The sequence below is a fragment of the Mustela nigripes genome, chromosome 10 (genome assembly GCF_022355385.1).
Source record: "Mustela nigripes isolate SB6536 chromosome 10, MUSNIG.SB6536, whole genome shotgun sequence".
In the NCBI taxonomy this organism is placed as follows: Eukaryota; Metazoa; Chordata; class Mammalia; order Carnivora; family Mustelidae; genus Mustela; species Mustela nigripes.
In genome coordinates this window covers 20,963,668-20,989,929 of record NC_081566.1, presented here as the reverse complement: position 1 = coordinate 20,989,929, position 26,262 = coordinate 20,963,668, and the positions used below count along the sequence as shown (strand labels likewise).

The following is a 26,262-nucleotide window of genomic DNA, read 5'->3' as shown; positions in this document are numbered from 1 at the left end:
CCTTCTCCTAAATTCTGTCGCTTTATTAGGTAAGTGTTACTTTGATTTCCCTATTTGCAGACTATGTCTTCACCTTGCATCCTGAAAACATTTTCCTAAGAGGAACTTAATGACCTGGTATGCAAATACATTGACACACACCTACAGACATGGATGAGCACGTACACACACACACACACACACACACACACACACACACACCTGTGATCCTCAGAAAACCCAGGAGAAGAGCTGTAAGTTCCGAGGAGCTATGTCCATAGGACTAGAACAGGAGACTTGAACAGAAAGAGAGAGGTTTTTAAGTTGTATTTTAATGTTTAGATATGAGTACGGCTTTTTCCTTACTTTTCTAGGGTGCAGTGCTCACTGGAAATATTAAAAAGATTCTCAGCTGCTGTGTAACTCTGAAGCCAGGTGGGCACCACGAAGCCTAGCTCCCATTACTCAGCACACACACTTTGTTCTTCTGACAGATCACATTATCACCTTCCCCAGGTCCACATGCTGCTTCAGCCTGTACACTTCTTCCCATTCACTCTCACCCCTGCCACACACACACACACAAACACACACACGCACACACACATATACACACACACAAACACATAGGTCTGGTGCCTCTCAGAATGCTTTTCCACATTTCACCCCTCTGGATCAGATCCATTCTTCAAGGTTTTCTGCATAAAGTCTCCCAGATTGCAGCCTTTGATTTTATTCTTTCTCTGAGTATTCACTCTATTTACATAGGTATTCCTCCCTCATAACATGCATTCTCTGAGAGCAAGCACCATGTCCCCTGTTTTCTACAAAGGACCCCACACCAACTAGCATGGTTGGTTCTAGACATGCAACAGATGTTCGCAAATGCCTGTCGGGTGGAATGAAACAGGCCACAAGAACCATAGTGTAATTAGCCACGCATAATTACCACAAATATTAATACACCTTCTTGAGGGTAGCTAAGGAAACCCAGATCCCTGGAAACAGCATTGTATAGATTTTGGTTGTTTCTAATTTCAAAGCTAATAGCTACCTTTTTTGTGACCTTGGGCCAGTCATTCAACTTTTATGGGCATCACTATTTCCTATTTGTACAATAAGAAAAATAAAAATACCTGCTCTGCACAGCTCACTAGTAGTTGCAATGAGTAAGTGGGAATACAGGAGTCCCCCCTTCTCTGCAGGGGACACATTCTAAGACCCCCAAGTGGATGCCTGAAACCAGGGAAAATACCAAATCTTATATAGGATATGTTTTCCTATACCTAGTCACACCTATGGTGAAGTTTAATTTATGAATTAGGCACAGTGAGAGATTAACAGTAATAATAATAAAATAGAACCATTATAATAATAAATGTAATAAAAGTTATGTAAGGTGCTCTCTCTTAAAATATCTTATTGCACTGTCCTCACCGTTTTTGTGATGACAGGAGATGATAAAATGCCTATGGGATGAGAGGAAGCGAAAAGACGTGAATGACCCAGGCGTTGTGATGTAAAGTTAAGCTACCATTGACCTTCCAATGATTCGTGGGGAGGAGGATCATCTGCTTCCTGACCGCGATTGGCAGTGGGCAACGAAACTGTGGAAGCGAAAACGGTGGATAAGGGGAGATTACTATATGTGTGTGTGTGTGTATCTGAGAAGCACTAGGCACAAGAGAAATGTTATTACAAGTATTACGATGTTCCAGGTATTTTATTTTATTTTAAAGATTTACTTACTTATTTATTTGATATAGAGAGAGAGACAGCGAGAGAGGGAACACAGGCGGGGTGGGGGGAGTGGGACAGGGAAAAGCAGGCACACACCACCGTCCCCGCACCGAGCGGGAGCCTGATGCAGGGCTCGATCCCAGGACCCTGGGACCATGACCTGAGCGGAAGGCAGATGCCCAATGACTGAGCCATCCAGGTGCCCCCTGGTCCATGTATTCTAAAAAAGCTTGAGTATTTTACCAAGTAGCATAATTAGAGACAGAAACACATCTTCTCACATTTATTCTGAAGCATTTTCCTTAAATAAATGTCGCTATTATTTTTCAAGAACATTTTCTTATCCATAAAGAAACTTTATTACAGCTCTGTAACTCATGCAAATCTTACCTATAAGCAAAATGTCTCCTGTTTGCATTTTTTTTTTAACCTAACAGGATTTGTTTCCTTTCCCTGCAGGATTAGCCATCATAGGAAATCAAGGTGTATAAAGGCAATCTTTGATGCCAACATTATGAAAATTATTACACTTTAACACTCAATAGCAAACTGTGTTAGGAAAATGTTTTAGATGTGGCAAATTTCACTAAATACAAAAGAATAACTATTTTTAGAATTTGAAAGTAATAGCAAGTACATTTTCTTATTATAAGAATCTAGTGAATTTTTAAGTACTTTATCCTACAGTTCTTCTTATTTTGGTGTGTATTAGTTCCTGTGGCTGCTGGTTAATAAACTACCACAACTTGGTAGCCTAAAACAATAGAAATTTGTTGTCTCACTGTTCTAGACCCCAAAAGTTTGAAATCCATTTCATCAAGTGGAAATCAAAGTGTCTGCAAGGCCACCCTGCACTCTCCCATTCCTTGCCTGAGGGAGGGTCCATTCCTTGCCTCTGCCAGCTTCTGTGTAGTAGATGTGGACATTCCTTCCCTCCTGGCTGCTTCTCTGCCTCCCGGGCACAGGACCTCCTTCTCTTCTGTATAATCTACCTGTCCCTCTCTCATGAGGACACTTGTGAGGGCATTTAGGGTCTCCCCCAGATAATCCAGGGTAATCTCTTATCTCAAGATTTGTAATCCCATCTGCAAAGACCCTTTTTCCAAATAAGGTAAAGTTTACAGGTCCCAGGGATTAGAACATGGATCTTTTGGGGTTTTATTTTCAGCCTAGTATACAGAAGTTCTCAAATTCAGCACTTATCAGAATCATCTGGAAGGCTTATTAAAACACATATTGCTCGGGGGGCTGGGAGGTCGGGGTACCAGATGGTGGGTATTATAGAGGGCACGGAGTGCATGGAACACTGGGTGTGGTGAAAAAATAATGAATACTGTTTTTCTGAAAATAAATCAATTTAATAAAAAAAAACACATATTGCTGAAGCCCACTCCAAAAGTTTCTGTTCAGTAAGTGGGAGATGGGGCCTCAGATTTTGAATTATTTGCAAACTCCTGGGTGATGCTGCTGCTGGTCCCAAGTTCACACTCTGAGAACCACTTGCTTACATCATCCAGTACTTTAAAAATTATCTTGTTTTATTTTCCCACTTCAAGCTCTAGGTCATTGACTTTTTGTAGGCCTTTTCTAACATCAGACGTGCTGACGATAACAGCACGGCTGACACCTGTTTCTCCTTTATTTACTGCCATGCTTTCTTCTCACTATGAGAGCTCTGCAGGAAGACATATCCAGAGATCACATTTTTTCCCTCCACGGACCCATTTGGTGTTCCCATTGGTTTCAGTGAGAGACAGCATAGGATTTATTAGCACACATTCCGTAAGTCAGAAGCCAAGGGCCACCCCAGTATGACTTTAAATCATTCCTCCAGCTTGCAGATGGATTCCCTGCAGGTCCCCAAACACTCTGCACACCTCCTCCAAAGAGGAGACTTCCGCATGTAGCTTCAGCTAGAAGTACCTGCTCATCACCTGTCCAAAATTCCAACTATGCTTATCAAACTTGATGCTCCATGAAGTCCAAACCAAAGGCCTTGTTCAAATCAATAGGGTCTCTCCCTCTGCACAAAACTTTCTGTAGCACTTCATGTGCTTCTGCTGATTAACAGTATTCTCCTTTGAATCATGATTACATATGCATTTTTTAATCTCTCTGTGTATTATAAACTTTTTAAGAATAAAGTCTATTTCTGTTCTTTTTATTTTGTGGCACCTAGCACAGTGATAAATGTCTGTAAAATTAGCAACAGAATTTTCTTGCTGTTTTTCTTGCTGTTTAGCACTTCATATCTGCTCCAATTTCGTTGTAGTGAAATGGTGCACAGGTGCAGCCACTGTCTTTTGCTTTGGGAACCCTGCACTACACTTCTTTGGGGGAAATGCTCCAACCTCACCCCAACTATGTGGTTCTGATGAAGACTGCTAATCACAGTACCCTCTCATATATCCCTCTCATATAACCCATACTTCTTCCCTACCTTTCCCACATACGTGAGCACCTTTCTCAGAATTTTTTAACTAAGGTCTAAAGAAATGAGGCTTTTCCTCTTAGGTAGAGAAGTCAGGGCTACGTTAGCCCTGTGAGGAAAACAGGCTTGAGAGAATGAGGTTGGCATACAAAGGGATATAAGGATGAATAGAAGGCAAGTGTGAGTCCTTATGCCATCAAATTCCCAGGCTTTGTGGTTCCTGCTTCCTGGCAGTTTCATTATATGAGCTAATATGGTCACCATTTTGTTTACTCTGGTTCAAGTTAGATTCTGTCACTTGTAGTCCAGAGTCCTGGCTACTGTGAAAAGTAGGACTCATAATGCTTTCACAATTCCTTTTTTTTTCCCCAAAGATTTTATTTATTTATTTAACAGACAGAGATCACAAGTAGGCAGAGAGGCAGGCAGAGAGAGAGAGGAAGGGAAGCAGGCTCCCTGCCGAGCAGAGAGCCTGATGCGGGGCTCGATCCCAGAACCCTGGGATCACGACCCGAGCTGAAGGCAGAGGCTTTAACCCACTGAGCCACCCAGACGCCCCTCCTTTTACAATTCTTGTGAGAAAAGCAGCACTTCCATTGTCCTGATAAGAGTCTCTAACTCCCTATGTATATTACATCATGCACTGACCTTGAACCTATTAAGGTATAATGGAAAATTATATATAAGTAATTGTCATGAATCCAAGGCAGTAGAATAATAAAAACAGAAAAGTCCAACTCTTTCCCTTCACAAAAAATTTTCACAGGAATCCTGGTGAGGGAGGCCAATATTGTCAGTTTCACATCTGATCATTTTAAAAGATAAAAGCCAGAGAGGTCCAATAGTCTGATTCTCTCTTTAGAGATGCTTAGATCTAAAGAAAGGGAAGATATGTAAACAAATTAAAAATAAAGTATAAGAGTACTGTGCTAGAAGTATGAACATTGGCTCACCATGGGGCACAAAGGAGTGGGTATTTCGACTTAGAGGCACTGGAGAGAAAGGACTGACAACTTTATGGAGGTAGCAACACTTGAATCCAATTCCTCAGGGCAAAGCCTGCCTTACATCAAACTTGTTCTCACTAGACTTTTACTCTTTCACATGAAAGGCATTCATCACTCAGTCAACAAGCATTTATGTACCTATACATGTGAGGTGCAAGTTATGTAAGACAAGGATCCTTCTCTCAAGAAGCTCTTGGTTTAGGGCAACCTGGGTGGCTCCGTCAGTTAAGCATCTGCCTTCAGCTCGGGCCCTGATCCCAGGGTCCAGAGATCAAGTTCCACATCGTGCTCCCTGCTCAGCAGGGAGTCTGCTTCTCCCTTTGCCCTTTCACCCTGATTGTACTCTCTCTCTAAAAAATAAATAAGATCTTAAACAAAGAAACAAACAAAAAACCTTGTGGTTTAGATGCAGAAAATCTCAACTTTTAAAGTACAACATGATTTGAAGATAAAATGGTATGACGCCTAGGATTTTCTTCCCCCCAGATGGATGGGTGATGGGAAGATGGTGGAGGAGCTGATGAAACCAAGCGCGCCGTGGGATGACAACTGTTGCAATGAGGTGTGGTGGCTTCGCCATGTGTCAGCTTGGCTACACGGAATCTCACTTCCCAGAGCTCTCTTCCCTCTATGTTTCTGGTTAGGGTGGTCCACCGGAGCCATTCTTGTGTGGAATTTGGGGAATGGAAGTAAAGCTGCAGCTACTTTTATAGCCATACATTATCTGCTCATTCACCAGCCTGATGAGACCATGGACAGCCTACATCGGTTCCACCTACTCTTGGAACTCTCTTCAGCTTCTCCAACTCCAGGGCAAGGTGTGTGCCTCTAGCTCTTTGATGAAGGGACCCAAGTTCAGCAGGACACCCACGCGACTAAGGTCAGAGGCAAGATGAGTTTCAGTCTGTCCTCCAAGTTCCCAGCTCTGGCTTGTTCTTGCGCTCCCCCACTTTGTACCCAGCTTCCCTTCCTGATTGCCTGTCCCGGCACTTCAAATCCCAGCAGCAGAGGCAAGGACGAGGACAACAGCCTTCCAGACACTATGGAATCAGTTCCACCGTGGCAAGATCGTACAAGCGTACACACACATATAATGTATACAGGTATCCCTACTTTTGAAAGTTCACGTTATGCCACTCTGCTTTGACGGAAGACCTACATTAGTACCTGTTTTGGTTAACCAAGTAAAATCCCAAGAGGATTTTCCCTCTTACTAAGAAAAGGCAAAAAGCAAATATAATGTTCAGGGTTTGTCTGGCAGTGAGCGGTCCCAGAGGCAGTGCGTGCCCCAGGCAGCGAGAGTGGCACCGCCAAGTTCCTGCCCTGGGGACGACACTCAGCAACTCATCAAGCCGCCATAGCTTTGAACTGTGTCTGTGAGCATCTGTGATTTATCTTGATTTATTTTGGGCATCCTTTGGCAAGATGTGGCTAAAGGTATTAGAAAAACCTGAGAGGGGTTACTTTTTTCAGTCTGGGAACACTCAAAAAATTTTCTATATAAATGAATGGTAATTGCTTTTTTGCTTTACACCATTTTGGCTTGTGAATGGTTTCAGAGGACTTGTGAATGGTTTCAGAGGAATGCTCCACTTTTTTTTTTTTAAAGATTTTACTTATTTATTTGACAGACAGAGATCACAAGGAGGCAGAGAGGCAGGCAAAGAGAGAGAGGGGGAAGCAGGCTCCCTGCTGAGCAGAGAGCCCGATGCGGGACTCGATCCCAGGACCCTGAGATCATGACCTGAGCCCAAGGCAGAGGCTTTAACCCTCTGAGACACCCAGGTGCCCCAGAATGCTCTACTTTTGAATAGCTAGGGAAACCTATATTTAGACACACACACACATCTGGGTGGTTCTGCTTTATTTATTGAACTCTGATATACTGTGCAATTGGTACATTGAGTTCATGATCTTAATCTCAATTTTTTTGATACATTTGAAAATTTCCCCCTTAGTATTTTTTTTTTTTGGTGCTAAAACAATATTCTAATGTTTAATACTGCTATCCATGCATTTTCTTAATCTCACAAAACAAACTGAGGGGTGCTGGGGGGAGGGGGTTTGGGAGAAGGGGGTGGGATTATGGACATTGGGGAGGGTATGTGCTTTGGTGAGTGCTGTGAAGTGTGTAAACCTGGTGATTCACAGACCTGTACCCCTGGGGATAAAAATATATGTTTATAAAAAATTAAAAATTAATTTAAAAAAAAGACATTCCCCCTTAGTATTTTAAGGGGGGCAATAGAATATATTTCTCCCTATGGAAGAATTTGGTGATAGAGGGCATACAATATGCTGTAGAAGCACCTGAACATAGCCATCTCAGGCATGGAGGATAGAAAAAGGGTTCTTTTCACTGGCCAATCTCCCTCTTTGCTTCACCAGCTCCCCCTTTATGTTCTTCCCCCACAAATGCAGGTCAGCTTAATCCCCCAGATCCCTCTCTCTAAACATCCACTCTCAAATTTCAACTAGCCTGCCTGTGGCATAATTCTAAATTCTCCATAAAGAATCTCAGTCCTCTTACTGGATTTCCAGACTCTCATTTCCAACTCCATGCTCCATGTCTCCATAGTCAAAGCCAACCAACTAACATTACCTTTCAAAAGTAAAAGCTAATCCTTCTGAATTCCAGTTTCTCTTGGTCATTTATTTCCGGTTTCTAAATACTAAATCCAGAGTTGTCTAACACACCAACTCTTTTCTATACAGTCTTTGTCTATAACCTGCCAATGTACTTCCACTGACCTTCTACTCTAGGACATTAAAATGGTCTCTCTTCTCACTATCTCACCCATCCGATCACTCCTTCATTCATTCAACAATGGTTTCCTAAGTACCTACAACATAGACAATCTTGAGACAAAGGGAAGAAATACATCCTTACTCTGTATCATTGCTTTAAAACTTTCAGTGTGTCTATTTACTTAGAGAATAAAACCCATGCTCTTGAACTTTAAGACCATCTACAATCTTTCTCTGTCTCTGGGAGATGTGACTGCTCCTGGTGACCAAACTGCCAAAGATGCTTTGGGGAGGACTGTTTTCAGAAGAAGAGCTTCCCTGGAGATGAGGCTGGGAGAATGTTTGTCTTCCTACACAGTCTGAGTCTGGCTGAGAGTTAAGAGAACACAGTTTTTAATTTCTTCCTATGTTAAAAAAAAAAACTGATTACACAAATGTGTTTTTTTTCTAATTTCAAAAATACCAAGAAGCAAAAAGAATACAACAACAATGACCTATCATACCACCACCCAGAAATAACAAGCTTTTTTGTATTCTGGTGAGCCTTCTTCAAGAATATTTACAGCTTTTTAATTTATAAATCTTTATAAAAATGTAAACCTTTAATTTGGATGGCACTGTACATACGGTTTCCTACTCTGTATATATTTCATTTAACAATTTGTTGTGAGCAAATTTCCATGTCAATAAATATATTTCTCATCTATCATTTTTTTCTCATCTATCATTTTTAAAGCTGGTATGTTATTCTATTGTACGGACATAACAATTTATGCACACACTTTCTTTTTTGGGTACATCTAAGTTATTCTTTTTTTTTTTTTAACAACAAAACATTTTGCAGTAAATATCCTTATAGATGAATCTTTTCCTGCATCTTCAATGTTCTCCTTAGGATAAACTCCTAAAAGTAGAATTTCTGGATCACAGGGAATATATTTTTTTAAGGGTTTTGATATAAGACTATGTCTTTTTCTAAGGACCATTTGAAACATTTATATAGAATTTCAGGAACATACCAATGATATGAGGAGTCTGAAAGTGGCAGAACTATACCTAATATATCTTTAATCACTTGCTCTCTAAGGATATTAGAACTCTGGGGTGCCAATAGGTTAATTAATTCTTTGGTACAATGTGTATTATCCTAATAGTTTGAAAGACAACAGTTTATGTGTAGATAACACACTCTGTAGGAATTTTACACATCATTTTATGATATTACTTTAATTTCCTCCAGGGCTTATTTCTTTGAGTAGAAAAGTTGTTATTGTTATTATTTTTTTTTAATAAGTAGACATTTTCTATTTTAGCACAATAAGATAGTAATAAGTTTGTGATGAGATGATATGGAAGAAAACCTCCACTCTACCCTATAGTAAGTTCTAAAAGAACAGAACTTACCCACCAACTAAGAGCTATGTATCTCAGCTCTTCACTGCTAGGTATGGCCATGTGCCTAGGTCCTGGTCAATGATACCTAAGCTAAAGGATATGTGCCCTCCCCTTTGCCTTTCCCACTGGTTGGAATGCAGATACGGCAGTTGCACAGGCAGCCATATTAGACCACAAGATGGAAACTTCATGTTGAAGATGATGGAGCAACTAAATAGAAAAACACTAGTACCTTGCACCATAAAACTGCCAATCAGCCCTAGTCTACCCAAGCTTGGCTATTTTGTGAGAAAGAAACAAATTTCTACTTTGTTTGAGACCATTATTTCGACCTTTGTTTTAGGGATTGAATTGGTATCCTAACACATAGGGATAATTTGGGGAGCTCGACTATTTATGTTCAATGGTAATTATGGAAATAATCCAATTGACAGATCAAATTGTAATAGAGGCCTTTTTGGGTGGAGGAACAAGGAAACAAGTAAGCCAAGTAAGTGGAAGCCAAAATATTTTACCAAGTAAGTGGAAGCCAAAATATTTTACCCAAGAAATATGTGCCAACTCTTTCACCATCTAAGGAGCTTTTTCTTTGAATCAAAAATCCAGTTATGCAAAGGTATTATTTGGCATATTGCCTCTTGGTTTGCTTCTACCTTGCATAAAAAGTTACACTCAATAACTTTGGTTTAATTTTATTCTTGAATTAATTAATTCTTGTTTTAATTTCTGTGATTCTACAGATTTTTTCAATGTCCTTGATATTTGGCAATAGTATAAAGTTAAATAAGGTTTCAAATCATAAAAATTAATGACTTAAATTGTATACAAAAATATACAAACAATACTGTTTATAAATTCTAACTAAACTTACATATTACCTCTCTAAAATGACCTAGATACCACCTAGATACAACTCAATGATAATTTTATAGTACCTAGTAAGTATATAAAGTTGATGATTTTTATATCACTTTAGAGGTAAGGAACATCAGGAGACATAAGCAATTAGGTCATAGATGAGTTGATCTGTAGACCCTGGAGACTTACTGTAAGTCCTACACAACATTTTTCCATGTTTATAGCCATATATACATCTCCAACACTCATTTCTAATAGCACCCAGATTTACTTTTGGGGAAGAGAAGTCTCCTGAGTAGTGTTCAGTCCTATAAATCCAGTTGCATACCTTTATGGAAGTTGAAAACACCAGATCCTTCCTGGTCCCCCACTGACCCCAGCCAAAGAGCAGGCATATAAGGAATTAGCCAGCAGGTGCTCTCCCCTGGACTTTTGAAATATTAAGTAAGACAGAAGGAAATAGCAACTGCCACAAGAAGTATTCTGAAGTACCTGAAATTCCAGGACATTTCTAAGCCTTATTCCTCAATAATCCTATCAATCCTGAGCTCACCATCAATACCACCAAATCCTTTCATTCCAATCAATATTCTTTAGCTTTAGAGTCAGTGTTTGCTAGCAGCAGACAAGGGAATCTTGCCACCATATAATCTCTTACCACCATAGGACATGAGCTCTCTTTTCCTAGTGAATAATCTAGGCAAAAAAACTAAATGAAGGAAGAAGGAGCAGGAGCACCTGGGTGGCTCACTTGGTTAAGTGTCGCCTTCAGTTCAGGTCATGATCCCAGGACCCTGGGATCAAGCCCCCACATTGGGCTCCTTGCTCATTGGGAGCCTGCTTTTCCCTCTGCCCCTCCCCTCTGCTCATGCTCTCTCTCTCTCTCTCCCTGGATTGCTCTCTCTCCCCCTCCCAAATAAATAAATAAAGAAAAGAAAAGAAAGAAAAAGAGGAAATACATATAAAATCATGCTGAAAGTTTTATAAGGGTATAAACATATTTTTTGTTGGCTACAGCTTGAGTATTCAGTATGTATTTTAGTTTTCTTCCTTTTTGTTTTAAGATTAAACATTTCCTGTTTGAAATATTAAACATATACATCAAAACTCAGGTAATATTTTTATCCTTGAATTATTCCTTTTTTATACGCTAATTTACATCTTGTGAATCAATCTGTGTTCTTTAAAAATAATTAGTAAATATCATGATACAGCTTCCATCTCGTGTATTTTCCACACAAGGAACCATAAACTAAGTTGGGAGTTAACTTAATTGTTAAAACCAGTAACTCAGCACTCCTAATGGACAGAATTATTTGCCTCTTATTTGCACAACTTTCCATTTTACACATCAACCAAGCAGAAACCACTGGTTGCTAAGCAACAGCTTTCCTCTCAATGACCAGAAATAGAATACATAGAAGGGCAATTTCTAAAATACAATATACATATATATATGAAGTTAAAGAGAAACTCAGCCCCATAGTTTGGCTATTCACCCAGAATGCTTGTCCTGAATATTGAATTCACACTGACAGTGTGTGAATTCCGAGTACATTTGATCATGAATTCTTCAGTAACTATACATCTTGTATTTTCTTCCAGCATCTTTCTTACTACTGAGAAACCATGAAGTAATACAGAAACCAGGTTTTGAAGCAAATTTCCTTAGAAAAATTATTTGTAAACTATACACTTAGAGTTTATTGAACCAAGTCATTGTGCCATCAACATTCCTTTTGTAATACTGCTTTTTTTGGTTAAAACTATATATTTAGGGGTGCCTGGGTGGCTTATTCGGTTAAGTGTCTGACTCTTGATTTTGACTCAGGTCATGATCTCAAGGTTGTGAGATCAAGCCCCCATCTGGCTCCACGCTCAGAGCGTAGTCTGCTAGAGATTCTCTCTCTCTCTCTCCCCCCTCTGTTACTCCCCAACTCATGCTTTTTCTCTCTCCCTCTAAAATAAATAAATAAATCTTTCTTTAAAACACTACGTATTTAGGGGCACCTAAATAGCTCAGTCAGTGAAGCACTGCCTTTGGCTCAGGTCATAATCTCAGGGTCCTGGAATTGAGCCCCCCATTGGGTTCCCTGCTCAGCGGGAAGTCTGCTTCTCCCTCTCCCTCTGCTGCTCCCCCTGCTTGTGCTCTCTCTCCTTCTCTCTGTCTGTCAAATAAATAAATAAAATATTTTAAAAATATTTTTAAAAAATTAAAACCCCTACATATTTAATGCCCTGGGAGGATTACCAGTGGGAAATAACCATTTGCTGTTTCTTCTATGTATTCTTTATAATGAAAATAATAATTGCTAGTAGTTGCTGGGTGTTTAGGAAATGCTGGGTACTGTTTAAGCTCATTCTATGTATTGTTACATTAGTATTTCCCTTTGACAGATAAGAAAAGGAGCTCAAAAGTTGCATAACTTTCCCAAGGTTACACGTGTAGAAAGCAGTAGAGAGCCAGGATTCTAATTCAGGCAGAGAGACTCCAGGTCTTCACCACTTCACTTATTTGTCCTTGTAAAGGTGGTTCCTGTAATACCTTTTTTTCCTAATTATATTATCTCAGGACACACAGAATTATATCTGGGTGCTCAATTCATTAGCAGCTTTCCACCTACAGCTTCAATCAGTTTCACATCAGTAGGCGTTAAGAGCATAACAAATCTAATAAGTGTATGAGGAGCAACATGTGGGCTGATTTTAGTCAACAGAGAACTGAAATTGTGCCAGTTCAACTGAACCTGAGCTTCATGCTGTGTTTACTCAAAGTAGATTTCTAAAGAATCACTTAAAATAAATACTACTTCTGGGAATTGGTTTTCTTCTCAAATATATACTTAGTAACTTTTAAAAAGATTGACTCAGTAGACCAAATAAATAAATAAAAGCAAAAATAAAAGACATATTATTTTCATTTAGAGAGTACTTGATAATAACTACCTGTTTAAGGTGCAGAAAAAGAATTTGACAAAGTGCAACATCCATTCATGATAAAAACCCTCAACAAATAGATTTAGAAGGAACATAACTCAATATAATATATGAAAAAACCACATCTATGTCATACCCGATGGTGAAAAACTGAGAGCTTTTCTTTAAGGTTAAGAAGAAGACAAGGAAGTCCACTCTCACCACTTTTATTTAACATAATACTGGAGGTCCTAGCCACAGCAATCAGACAAGAAAAAGAAATAAAAGGCATCAGATTGGTAAAGAAGAGACAAAACTTTCACTATTTGCAGATGACATGATACTCTATATAGAAAACCCTAAAAGGGCGCCTGGGTGGCTCATTGGGTTAAAGCCTTCGACTCAGATCATGATCTCAGCATCCTGGGATCCAGCCCCGCATCGAGCCCTGCAATGGGTTCTCTGCTCAGCGGGGAGCCTGCTCCCCTTCCTCTCTCTCTGCCTGCCTCTCTGACTGCTTGTGATCTCTCTGTCATATAAATAAATAAACATCTTTAAAAAATATTTTTTTAAAAAGAAAACTCTAAAGACTCCACCAAAAAAACTACAAGAACTGATAAAGGAATTCAGTAAGGTCGGAGGTTACAAAATCAATATACAGAAATCATTGCATTTGTATAAACTAATAGTGGAGTAGCAGAAAGAGAAATTAAGAAAACAATCCCATTTACAGTTGCACCAGAAATAATAAAATACCTAGGAACAAACTTAGCTGAGGAGGTGAAAGACATGTACTCTGAAAACTATAAAACACTGATGAGAGAAATTGAAGAAGACACAAAGAAATGGAGAGCCATTCCATGCTCATGGCTTAGAAGAACATAGTCAAAATGTCCATACTAACTAGAGCAATCTACAGATTTAATACAATCCCTAACAGAACATGAACAACATTACTCAAAGAACTAGAAAAAATAATCCTAAAATTTGTATGAAACCACAAAAGACCCCAAATACCCAGAGGAATCTTGAAAAAGAAGAACATAACTGGAGGTATCACCATCCCAGATTTTGAGATCTACTACAAAGCTGTAGTAATCAAAACAGTGAGGTACTAGCACAGTAATAGACACATAGATCAACAGAACAGAACAGAGCACAGAAACAAACCATGATTATAATGATCAATTAATCTTCAACAAAGGAGGAATAAATATAGATAAAATATAGAAAAAGATAATCTCTTCAACAAATGGTGCTGGGAACACTGGAGAGCTACAGGCAAAAGAATGAAACTGGACCACTTTCTTATAAACTCAAAAATAAAAATAAACTCAAAATGCATTAAGGACCCTCACATGAGGCCTGAAAACATGAAAATCGTAGAGGAGAACACAGGCAGTAATTTCTCTGACATCAGCCATAGCAAAATTTTTCTAGATATGTCTCCTGAGGCAAGGAAAACAAAAGCACACACAAAATAAACTATTAGGACTACATCAAAATAAAAAGCTTCTGCACAGCAAAGGAAACCACGAACAAAACAAAACAAAATAATCTACTAAATGGAAGAGGATATTTGCAAACATGTGCCACTAAGGGGTTAGTACCCAAAATACATAAAGACTTATACCAAAAAATAAATAATCCAATTTAAAAATGGGCAGAAAACATGAACAAACATTTCTTCAAAGAAGGCATACAGATGGCCAACAGACAGATGAAAAGATGTTCAACATCACTAATCATCAGGGAAATTCAAATCAAAATCAAGCTGAGATGTCATCTCATACCTGTCAGAATTGTTAAAATAAAAAATATAAGAAACAAAAAGTGTTGGTGAAGATGTGGAGAAAAAGAAACACTCCTGTACTGTTTTTGGGAAAGCAAAATGGTGCAGCCATTGTAAAAAAAAAAAAAAACAGTATGGAGGTTCCTCAAAAAATGAAACATAGCATTACCATATGTTCCAGTAATTCCACTACTGGGTATTTACCCAAAGAATGCAAAAACACTAATTTGAATGGATATAGGCACCCGTATGTTAATTGCAGCATTATTTACAATAGCCAAAGTATGGAAGCAGCCCAAGTGTCCATAGATAGATGAATGGATAAAGAAGATATAGAGAAATAGACAGATACATACATACATACATATAGATACAGATACAGATATAGATATATTTTCCCCAGCCATAAAAAAGGATGAGATCTTGCCATTTCCAACACAGACAGATCTAGAGGGTATAATGCTAAGTGAAATAAGCCAGTCAAAGAAAGACAAATACTGTATGATTTCACTTATATGTGGAATTTAAGAAATAAAGCAAATGAACAAGTTTTTAAAAAGAGACAAACCCCAATACAGACTCTTAGTTATTGAGAACAAAGAGATGGTTACCAGGGGCACCTGGGTGGCTCAGTTGGTTAAGCAACTGTCTTCAGCTCAGGTCATGATCCTGGAGTCCCAGAATCCCACATCAGGCTCCCAGCTCGGCAGGGAGTCTGCTTCTCCCTCTGACCCTCCCCCTTCTCATGCTCCCTCTCTCTCTCACTCTCTCAAATAAATAAATAAGATCTTTAAAAAAAAAAAAAAAAAAGTACACTTACCAAGATGGGCACCGAGTGATGTATAGAATTACTGAATCACATTTTACACCTGAAACTAATGTAACTGTATATTAACTACACTAGGATTAAAATTTTTAAAAATACAAATAAATAAATAGGTAAATAAAATACTAGTGGCTTGGAAAATAAATAAATATCCTTTCAGAATAATTTCACCCTCTCTTTATTCTGTCATTTGAATTTCTAAAATAGTATATACTGATAGAAAGCGATGTTTTGGTGTATTAGTTTCTCTTTTTCTTCCTCACTTTTGAACCCAATGCAGCAAAGGTGAGTATTTACCAGCAATCAGCAGAAATTATTTTCTCCTTCCATTACTCCCACCTTGAGGAGGTAAATAAGGAATTTAAAGTAAAGAAAAATATAAAAAAGACCAGGAAGGAGCCACTGAAAATTTTGCTTACTAAAACTGATTTAGGGAAAAAAGAAAACCCCAAGTGTATTGTTTGATATTTGTTAAGACTTTTTCTTAATCCATTTATCCATTCACTTGTCCAGTGTGGACACAGGACACTGAAAGCTAGGGACGCAGAAATGAAATGCCCAATCTAATGTTCACCTGCAAGGACAGGACACAGGTACATAAACCTGAAATCATAGCTTAATAGGCAAATGCTATCCTGGAGGTAGGAAGGGCACGGCGGCAGTCCCTGGAGTTGAACACCTAAGAAACTGGGAGTCCAGAAGGCTTCTGTCCAAGGGTACATGGATCTGGGTCTTGAAGTAGGAGCAGGAATTTGCCAGAAAGGAAAGCAGTTGGATTTCCAGAGTTAGAGTTAATCAGTATGCAAAGTCCCGGCAAGATAAAAGGTCATAGTGTAATAAAAACAGTGAGAACCCTGAACTGCAGATTAGGCTAGGGAGATACGATGGGCCATGTGCATGTTAAGGATTTTATTTATGGTAGAGAATTTATAAAGAATATGGTTGAGAACTTTATCCTGAGAGCACAAAGACCTGATAGAGCTGCTAGAAGACAAGGAAGCATGTGATAAATATGAATGCTATAAACTATGGCAATATAAAAATAAAAACATAACTGAGGAAAAGTGGGAGGAAAAGAGTAGAACAGTGGATATGTATGCTAATTTCCCCAACTTTCATAGCTCTGAGTCAACAGACACATCTAAACATCAGTCAGAAAATAGAGACCATCTATATTATCCAGTCATTAAAGGCAACCTGTAGAACTGAACATATTATGGGGGTTAAAAATACCAGGAGGCAAAAGATGGTAATTTAGATAGAAGTTTCGATGAGAATTCTTTCCATTCTTTAGAGCAAATAGTCAGTACCTATTGCCAAGAACTGATACATCAAGAATAGAAATTAGCAGTAGAGCTTGCTCCTCTGCAAAAGGAGACTCGGATGGAAAATACTGTGTTGGTTTTAATACCTGGAATTCCCTGTATTTTGTGTCAAATATAAAAGGAGCATAGATGCTCTTTCCTTCTCTTTCATCACTTTCTCCAACAGGCTATTTATTCCTGCATCACCTTTATGATACAGCCTCTTACCTCCTCTCATAGGAGAAAGTCTCCAAAGGGATGTTTATTGCTTTTCTAGGTATAGTCAAGCTTCATTCTTATAATGAGGAAAGTAGTCTTTAGCCCATACACTAATGATAAAATACTGACTCCAAAGACTTCAATGTGCTTAAAGTGATCAGTACTGATATTGCTTCTCTAGATACAGAAAACATAAGGAACAAGAAATGTGAAGACTTTCATCAGAAGTTAATTGAGAAAAGACTGTGAGTCATACCATAGGTGTTAAATTAGCAATTTTTTATTTCTTCACTGTTTCTCATGCATGTTCAAACCTTACTAAAACTGTCTTAATTACTTAAATGGAAAAATGTCACAAGGGTTTTAACACTCCCTTAGGAATAACATCTTTGTGACAAAATTCAAGCTAATTTTTTAAAAACCACATTTGAAAAATGCAACGACCATCTACCAGAAGATTATGCTAAAAAGAGCCCATATCCCTAAAAAAGAAAATGTCCATGTCACCAACCTTCTGACAAAAAGAATGGCACCCAGTATACTATATGGAAAAACAATTTTTTAAAATATTTCTCATGGTAGGGGGGTCATCTACACAAACATCAAGACATAACCAATACGACTTTCCTCTTCTCAGGCAAAAAATTATATACATTTATGAGATTATACTCCATAATACTCAGAAATATAGGGGCTGACTCTGCAAGACATAGACTAGAAACTCAATCCTGACACTACCTGGGTGACTGTAGACAAATCATTTGATCTAAGTCTTGGTTTCCTAACAGTACTTATCCCCAGAGATTGTGATGAGAGTCTACCCAGAAGAATGGATATAAAGTGCTTAGGAGTGAAAAATCACCTTTTGATGATGATGATAATAAAATAATACCAGGCTGTCAGGTAACTTAAAATAAACAAAAAATCAGGATTTTGTTTAGTTAGATGATATAGATCCAATAAGGTATACCCAAACAGTATCCTAGGAAAAAAAAATCTAGAACTTACAAGGCAGCTTCTGACATCAGCCAGCCCTTCCATGGCAGCACAATCTTCATTCAGGCCATCTCCTGCTGGAGGTGATTCTTTTCCAAGGAATGGCTTTTCACTGAGAAGCTCTTTTCCTAGGAGCCAGAAAAAATTTGGTTATTGTCTATCTACTGGAGTGAGAAGACTGGTTATGTGATCAAGCCTAACTCCTACAAAACACTTAATAAATCCAAATGGCAAATGCCAAATATTTTCTTCTGACATTTTATCCAAACATGTTGATGGTTTCAATGTCGGGCACTCTTCTCTGGGCAAAGAATGAGGTGGTGAGAGGAGGCACTGAAAATATGCACACATACAGAGAAGAAAAGTAATCTGCAAAGTCAAAAATATTACTAACTGTCTCTATATGGAAAAAGTTTGCTGACCCCTGCTATAGAGCCTAAACACTGACCTTTGAGAACTTAAAGATTTCAAACTCTAGAGGCAGTCAGATCAAAATCTTGGTTCTGCATAACTAATGATGTGACCACATTCTTCTAGTCATGGTTCTGGAACATTGAATAGAAATGGATATTTTCCCTCCTCTGTATTTTTGCTTGAATTATTATAGACGAAATCATTTACTATTAGATAATTGGTTTATTGGATGAAACTGAATTGTCATTTGATCAGAATCATGTGTCATTTGTTCTAACACTGGCATTGCAACTGAGAAGGAACAGAACCTTTCCTGTGGCCAACAGCCCTCTGGCCATGCAGTGTGCAGTGTTACCACCAGCAACAACAAATAATACCCCTAAGCCAGAAGAACAACTTGAAATTTCTGAAAACCAAGTTTTTTCCATGCTTTTGGCATCAAAGATCACTGCTGTGGAATAACTCGAATGGAATGGATATAGACTATTTGTTGTCTTTATCCTACCAAGTGTGACTAGTCCTATAGCTGACCCTTGACCAATGAAGGTTAGGAATGCCAATCCCTGCACAGTGAAAACCCCATGTAAACTTTTGACTCCCCCACCCCCAAATTTAACTACTAATAGCCTACTGTTGATTTAGCCTTACCAATAACATAAACAGTCGATTAATACATTTTGTATGTCACATGCATTATATACTGTATTTTTACAGTTAATCAAACTGAAGAAAAGAAAATGTTATTAAGAAAATCATAAGGTAGAGAAAATACATTTATGGTACTGGACTGTAACTATCAAAAAAAAAATCCACATATACATGGACCCATGTAGTTCAAACCCATGTTGTTTTAGAGTCAACTGTACTTTTCTCTGCAGAAGTGCTGACATGGTGGAGTGTGGGGCCCTGCCCCAAAGCCTGTTGTGTATGTAATGAATGAGCACATTCTACCTTCTGAAACCTGTGGGGGGTGAGGAGGGAGGGGTTGAGGGTGGGACATGAATCCTGAAACCAGCCTGTCTGAAAGGTTTTGAGCAAAGAACTGTGGACCTACACTCCATTTGGTTGTGATAGCAGGTGCCACTACTCTGAAGCCAGTAAACTTCTTTTACCACCATGTTCCCACATAAAATGCTCGTCCAGTATTTGAGTGTTTGCAGACAGTATGGAGTTTTAGTGTTTGCAGACAGCAAAGAAGAAAATATACTGTACTAAGAGTTCCTCTTTTAAGGATTGTGTACAAAGCAGTAATGACCCTGTTAGGAACATTATGAATACAAATGTAACTATTCTTAAAGTGGCACACCCTATTTTCTCTCCACTGTTATCAAACCCAGTTTAAACAATGAATTTAGGGACACCTGGGTGGTTCAGTGGGTTAAGTCTGCCTTCAGCTCAGGTCATGATCCCAGGATCTTGGGATCAAGCCCTGAATTAGCCTCTCTGCTCAGCAGGGAGCTTGCTTCCCTCTCTATCTCTTTCTCTCTGCCTGCCTCTCTGCCTACTTGTGATCTCTCTGTCAAATAAATAAATAAAATCTTTTCCAAAAAAAAATCCTTAATTTAAATAAATAAATAAATAATGAATTTAATTCAGGAAACCATTTTTTGAGACTCTGCCATGTGCCAGCCAATAAGGTGGGTACCCTGGTAAATAGAACTGGTATCTTCTCCTCTAAGAAAACAACAATTTGACAGGACACCTGGGTGGCTCGTGTCTTTGGTTGGCTCCGATCATGATCTGGGATCGAGTCCCACATGTGGCTTCTTGCTCAGCTGGGAGCCTGCTTCTCCCTCTGCCTCTGCTGCTCCCCCTGCCCGCATTTTATCTCTCTGTCAAATAAATAATTAAAATCTTAAAAACAAAACAAAACAAAAAAAAAGATTTTAAATAAGAGATTTAAAGAGAAAAACAATTTGAAAGTGGATATATAAGAGGTATCTATTGACTCGTTCATTTATTCCACAAATAAATTTGTTGAGCACCTACTACAAACTAAACACTAGGCTGGGATTTTAGCAGTGAACAAAAAACCCTATCATCTTAAAATTTACATGCTAGTGGAGAGAGACGTATAATAAGCAACATAAGTAAAATAAATTAATATAAAACAGAGAAAAAATAGAGAATGACAGATTAGGGGACCGCAGAAGGCCTCATTGGCAATGTTTCATTTGAGAAATGAGAGCATGTCAACTAAATGTTGCAGCATGGGAGGTGTTCCAAGTAGAGGGAACAGCAAATGCAAAGGTGCTGGGGCAGGAGGGTACCTGGCCAACCTGGAGGAATCATAATGAAGCCAGTACGTCTAGAGCAGGATAAATAAGGAGAATGGGTAGCAGAAGGTCATAGAAGTCCAGGGATGTGGGAAGAGAGATCATATTGGATAGCATAAGCCACTCCAAGGACTTTGAACATTAGTCTGAATGAAATGAAGAGTCTTTGAAGGATTTTGAACAGCTGAGAGACTAACCAATATTTTTAAATGTTGGTTCTGCTATGAAAGTGTTAAGTGTGGAAGACCATCTAGTAAAGGGATGCACCTAGGTAAAAAGTCAGTGAAGACCTCCTGAACAAATGGCATTTGAGCCTGAAGAATTGGTTTACTGTGGGGAGTTAGCACTAGGGAAAAGGGAGGCGCTCTCTTCTGACAAGAGGACCAGCTGATGAGAGAAAAGAGCAAGCTGGAGGCTTTTAATGCCACAGTGAGCATCTTCTACTTTCTCTTAAGGCTAATTATTGAAAGATTTTAAGCAAGGGAGTGACACAATCTGTTCAATGTTTTATAACAACTGTCAGATTGTTATTTGCAAAATGGAATCAGTAGTCGTTTTTTAAACCACAGGTCATGACTCATCCATTCAGGAGATGACCAAATTGCAACTTTTTAAAAATGAAACAGAATAGAAAACATCATAATGCCCCTCAGGTTTTAAGGGTAAGGATAGTGGCAGGAAACTTTTGATTCTGTGTATACATATATTCATGCATATACGTGTGTGTGTTTGTCATTGTCCAAAGTTTGAAAGTCACTTCATTAAGCAGGAAAGATGTAAAAAGAGGGAAAACAATAGAGGGAATGTGCTGGAATCTTTTAAAGGTATCACTGGTCACCTAGAGAGAGAGAAACAAAGAGGCTTGTGAAAGCTCTTGCAGATCTACCTAAAGGGTTCCAGGGGCAGATGAATGGTCCAGGACAATTCAGCAACTGGATGGACAGATGAAATTGAGATTATGGGTAGGGAAGATAATGAGCTTAGATTTCAACATACTACCTGCAAGCCATCACAGTGGAGATACTTAGTTAAGAGCACACGATAAGACTAGATACTGAGATTTGGAACTGGTCAGCACTGATAGATTAAAAAAAATTGTTAAGGGGCACCTGGGTGGCTCAGTGGGTTAAAGCCTTTGCCTTCAGCTCAGGTCATGATTCCAGGGTTCTGGGATCAAGCCCCACATCGGGCTCTCTGCTCAGTGGGAAGCCTGCTTTCTCCTCTGTCTCTGCCTATTTCTCTGCCTACTTGTGCTCTCTGTCTGTCAAATAAATAAAATCTTTTTAAAAAATTGTTAAAAGTAATGCCATCATACCTTATAGTGATCCCATACAATATCTGGGGACAAAATATACTACATCTTTTGGGACACAATGGTTACCAAAAAAAAAAAGAAAAAATCATTTTGCTTCTCTGGAATTCACATTTAACAGAATCTTCTGTATTTTATCTCGTGATTCTAATCACTGTTCAAGTTCCCTGAAAACAGAAGTGGACATACCAGTCAGGACCCAATGACAACAACCCAGGCAAAGAGGTGAGGAGCCCTAAAGTTAGTGTTTCACGAGGATTCTTTGCTTGACTAGCATAAATGCAAATTTGAAATGTAAAAGTGAATCATTAACCACTGAATTAATTATAAGCACAGTGATGTCCTGCAGAGATCCTCCTCCCTTGGGCTCAGGATATGTACCTGCATGGCTCCTGGTTTGGGTTTCTGATGCTCCCCACTGTGCTCCAGGATCTCACAGAGCAGCACAAAGCTTTAAAGAGCAAGCTAAGAGCTAACACCTAGTTGCACTGTCCTAAAGATACTTACCTTTACGGGTAAACAGCTGGGAGTAAAGTTCTGTCTGCATTTTCACTTGCATAGAACTTGTTGATAGTGTCCAACTTGACACAAAACCAAAAACTGAAAGACTACTATTGTGGATATAGCTTTCCTTCAGGAAAGAAATTATTTTTTTTAACTATACACATTTTCAATATATTGCAATGGTTCGAGTGATCTGGCTTTTTAAAAAGCCAATGAAAAATGACATAAATATAAATCCAACATGTCAAAACTATTTCAAATTACATAATATTTTCTTCTCTCGGGCAGCTGTGCTCCTACCATCCTGAGGTTTCACACACTATACACTATAAACTGAATTCCTTGGCCTTGATCTATCAGCAAACACTGAAGATCCCATTGTCCCTGAGCTCTGACCCCAAAGGGCTCCACAGAAGGGAAGGAGCAAGCAATTATATACACACATACATGTTCTCAAAGTACATTGGCAGAGTCCACACCGACAGCTGCTTGGTTTTTTGCAGGCCCGGGTTCCATAATCATATATACCTACAATTGCAGAGGCATTCTGAAAAACCTGTAAGGAGATGTGTAATAGAAGTATAACTAGAGAAACATGAGTGACATCTGCCACTTAACCATATTACATTTCAGCACTGAGATTCTTAAAAAAAAAAAAAAAAAAAAAAGATTATTTAAGAGAGACAGAGAGAGTGAGAGCAAGCAGGAGTAGGGGCAGAGAAAGAGGGAGAGAAGGAATCCCAACCTGACTACTCCACTAAGCGTGGAGCCGGACTCAGGGCTCAATCTCTCAACCCTAAGATCATGACCTGAACTGAAATCAAGAGGCAGATGCTTAGTGCACTGAGCCACCCAGGTGCCCCTCAACACCCAGATTCTAATTTAACTTCAGTGAGGGCAGGAATCCTAGTCTGTGCATTGTTTGCCAATAGCGGGCAAGATTGGGGCACCAGGGTGGCTCAGTGGGTTACAGCCTCTGCCTTTGGCTCCGGTCATGATCCCAGGGTCCTGGGATCAAGCCCCACATCGGGCTCTCTGCTCAGCAGGGAGCCTGCTTCCTCCTCTCTCTCTCTCTGCCTGCCTCTCTGCCTACTTGTGATCTCTGTCTGTCAAATAAATAAATAAAGTCTTAAAAAAGAAAAAAAGCAAGCAAGATGAAGAGTCCACAAAGCCAACCATTATGTTCAGAGGGATGCTGAACCTATTCAAAGTTTGCATTTTTAAACTTGTCAAAAGCAACACTGTAACCAAAGGCAAACACTTTATTTCTTTCATTCAATCAATGAATGTCTACTGAGACCAATAAGTTGCCAGGCACTCAAGAATATGCAATGGGAAAAACAGTCTTTTCAACAAATGGTGTTGGGAAAACTGAACAGCTACCTGCGAAAGAATGAAACTGGACCACCTTCTTACACCATACATAAAAATAAACTCAAATGCAGTAAGGACCTACACATGAGACCTGGAACCATAAAAACCCTAGAAAAGAACACAGGCAGTAATTTCTCTGACATTGACTGTAGCAACATTTTTCTAGATAAATCTCCTGAGGCAAGGAAAACAGAAGCAAAAATAAACAATTGGGACTACATCAAAATAAAAAACTTCTGCACAGAAGACAAACAAGTAATCAACAAAACAAACAACATACTGAATGGGAGAGGATATTTGCATATGACATATCCAGTAAAGAGTTAATATCCAAAATACATAAAGAACTTATGCAACTCAACACCAAAAAAATCAATAATCCAATTAAAAAATGGGAAGTAGACGTGAACAGACATTTCTCTGAAGAAAACATACAGATGGCCGACGCATGAAAAGATGCTCAACATCACTCATTGTCAGGGAAATGTAAATCAAAACCACAATGACATATCACCTCACACCTGTCAGAATGGTTAAAATAAAAAATACAAAAAACAACAAGTGTTGGTGAGAATGTGGAGAAAAAAATAACTTGCTCTCTCACTTTATGAACAATGTCTTATCTGAATAAGGGAAATCAACAAGTCTGAGATTTTAAGAAAAAGATTTTAAAGCATAATGATAATATAAAATGTATTATTTGTACATGTTCAGATGCCAACTTGCAAATGCGCAAAGACACAGAGTTATACAGAATTTCGAAGACCACTGGTTTAAAGAACTTAACCCAGTGAGGGAGATTCTATGCAGGCCTTCTAGAGGAAAAGGTGATTTTGAATGAGTTGGATTATTCTCAGCCCAATCCTCAGGAACTTCTGCCCATTCCCAGGGAAAAGACATCTACAAGAGTGCTGGTAAATAATAATGTGAGGCCACATTACCCAGACACATGTGGGAAACTGCTCAAGGAGGCACTGTTGGAAGACAGATTACAACGCAAGTGAGGAGTGAGGTACTATCTTCACAACTGAGCTCATCTCGAGAGCCACAAGGCCACAGAAATATCTGAAACTGTGAGGTAGCCATAAAAAACAACATAATGTTGTTGTTTTGTTGTTTTGTTGTGGTCTCTCAGAATGGTTAAAAGGGAGACCACAGGTCAAATCGCTTGTGTGACAGACCTTGGAGACATCCTGCAGCAGGTGGGAGGGGTCAGGAGACCCTGTATTTCCTCCAATCTGCAGGATCAGCATCTCGTTGCCTTTCTTGGGAGCCATGGGTTTGGTCTGGGGAGAGCAGGGAACTCTAAATCAAAGTCTAGAAGTCATTAAATATGAAATCCCTTCCTTTACTGTCTCTATCTAACCAGTCCCTCTTCCCAATTAAAAATAAGACAAAACTAAGGCGCTCAAGGAAGCTGAATTGTCCAAGATTCTGAGTTCTCCTAATTTCAAGTCTAGAATTTTAGCCACAAACCAGACACTACTGGAAACCAACTGTCTTGGAAAGACATAACTTTGTATTTTCCTCAAGTTGTTTTTTATGTCATTTGGCTAAGAAACAAAATTGGCTTGAGTCTGGCCAGGAAGCTGGGTAAGAAGTTGTCACTGTCCTGACTCACCAGGTGCGTCACCCAGATTGGGTGGCAACATATCCAACCAACAGAATGAGTCCCACCGAGAGATGTGCACTGGGATTTGTTTGGATACAGCATGACCAACAAGGACACAGCACTTTCCTTCTCCATTCTCCGTGAAGTAGCCTTCAGTTTGACAGTGTCACCCATTGGAGGGACTTTGGGATCCCTGTAAACAACAGACACCCCATTTGCTAAAGGAAAGAAACTACCTTCCTCTTTATATTTAGAATTCCACTAAAGATTTACAGTGCCAGGGACACGTGGGTGGCTCAGTTGGTTAAGCGTCTGCCTTTGGCTCAGGTCATGATCCCAGGGTCCTGGGATGGAGTCCCACATCAGGCTCCTTGCTCAGCATGGAGCCTGCTTCTGCCTCTGCCTGCTGTTCTCCCCGTTTGTGCTCTCCCTCTCTCTCTGGCAGATAAATAAATAAAATCTTAAAAAAAAAAAAAAAAAGATTTACAGCGCCAAGTGGCAAAATAGACAATGAACATGAATTTGATGTACTCAGAAAAGATCAACTATGTAGTCTCCC

At 39.1% G+C, this 26,262-nt stretch overlaps 1 long non-coding RNA gene across 1 annotated transcript in view; it reads right to left on the bottom strand.

Moving 5' to 3' along the window:
- Positions 1–26,262, bottom strand: part of LOC132026089 (uncharacterized) — a 40,866-nt gene that overhangs the window by 8,438 nt on the left and 6,166 nt on the right. The window contains exon 2 of the long non-coding RNA XR_009406766.1: positions 18,224–18,339. This is a non-coding gene — a long non-coding RNA (uncharacterized LOC132026089). The remainder of the gene's footprint in view (positions 1–18,223; positions 18,340–26,262) is intronic.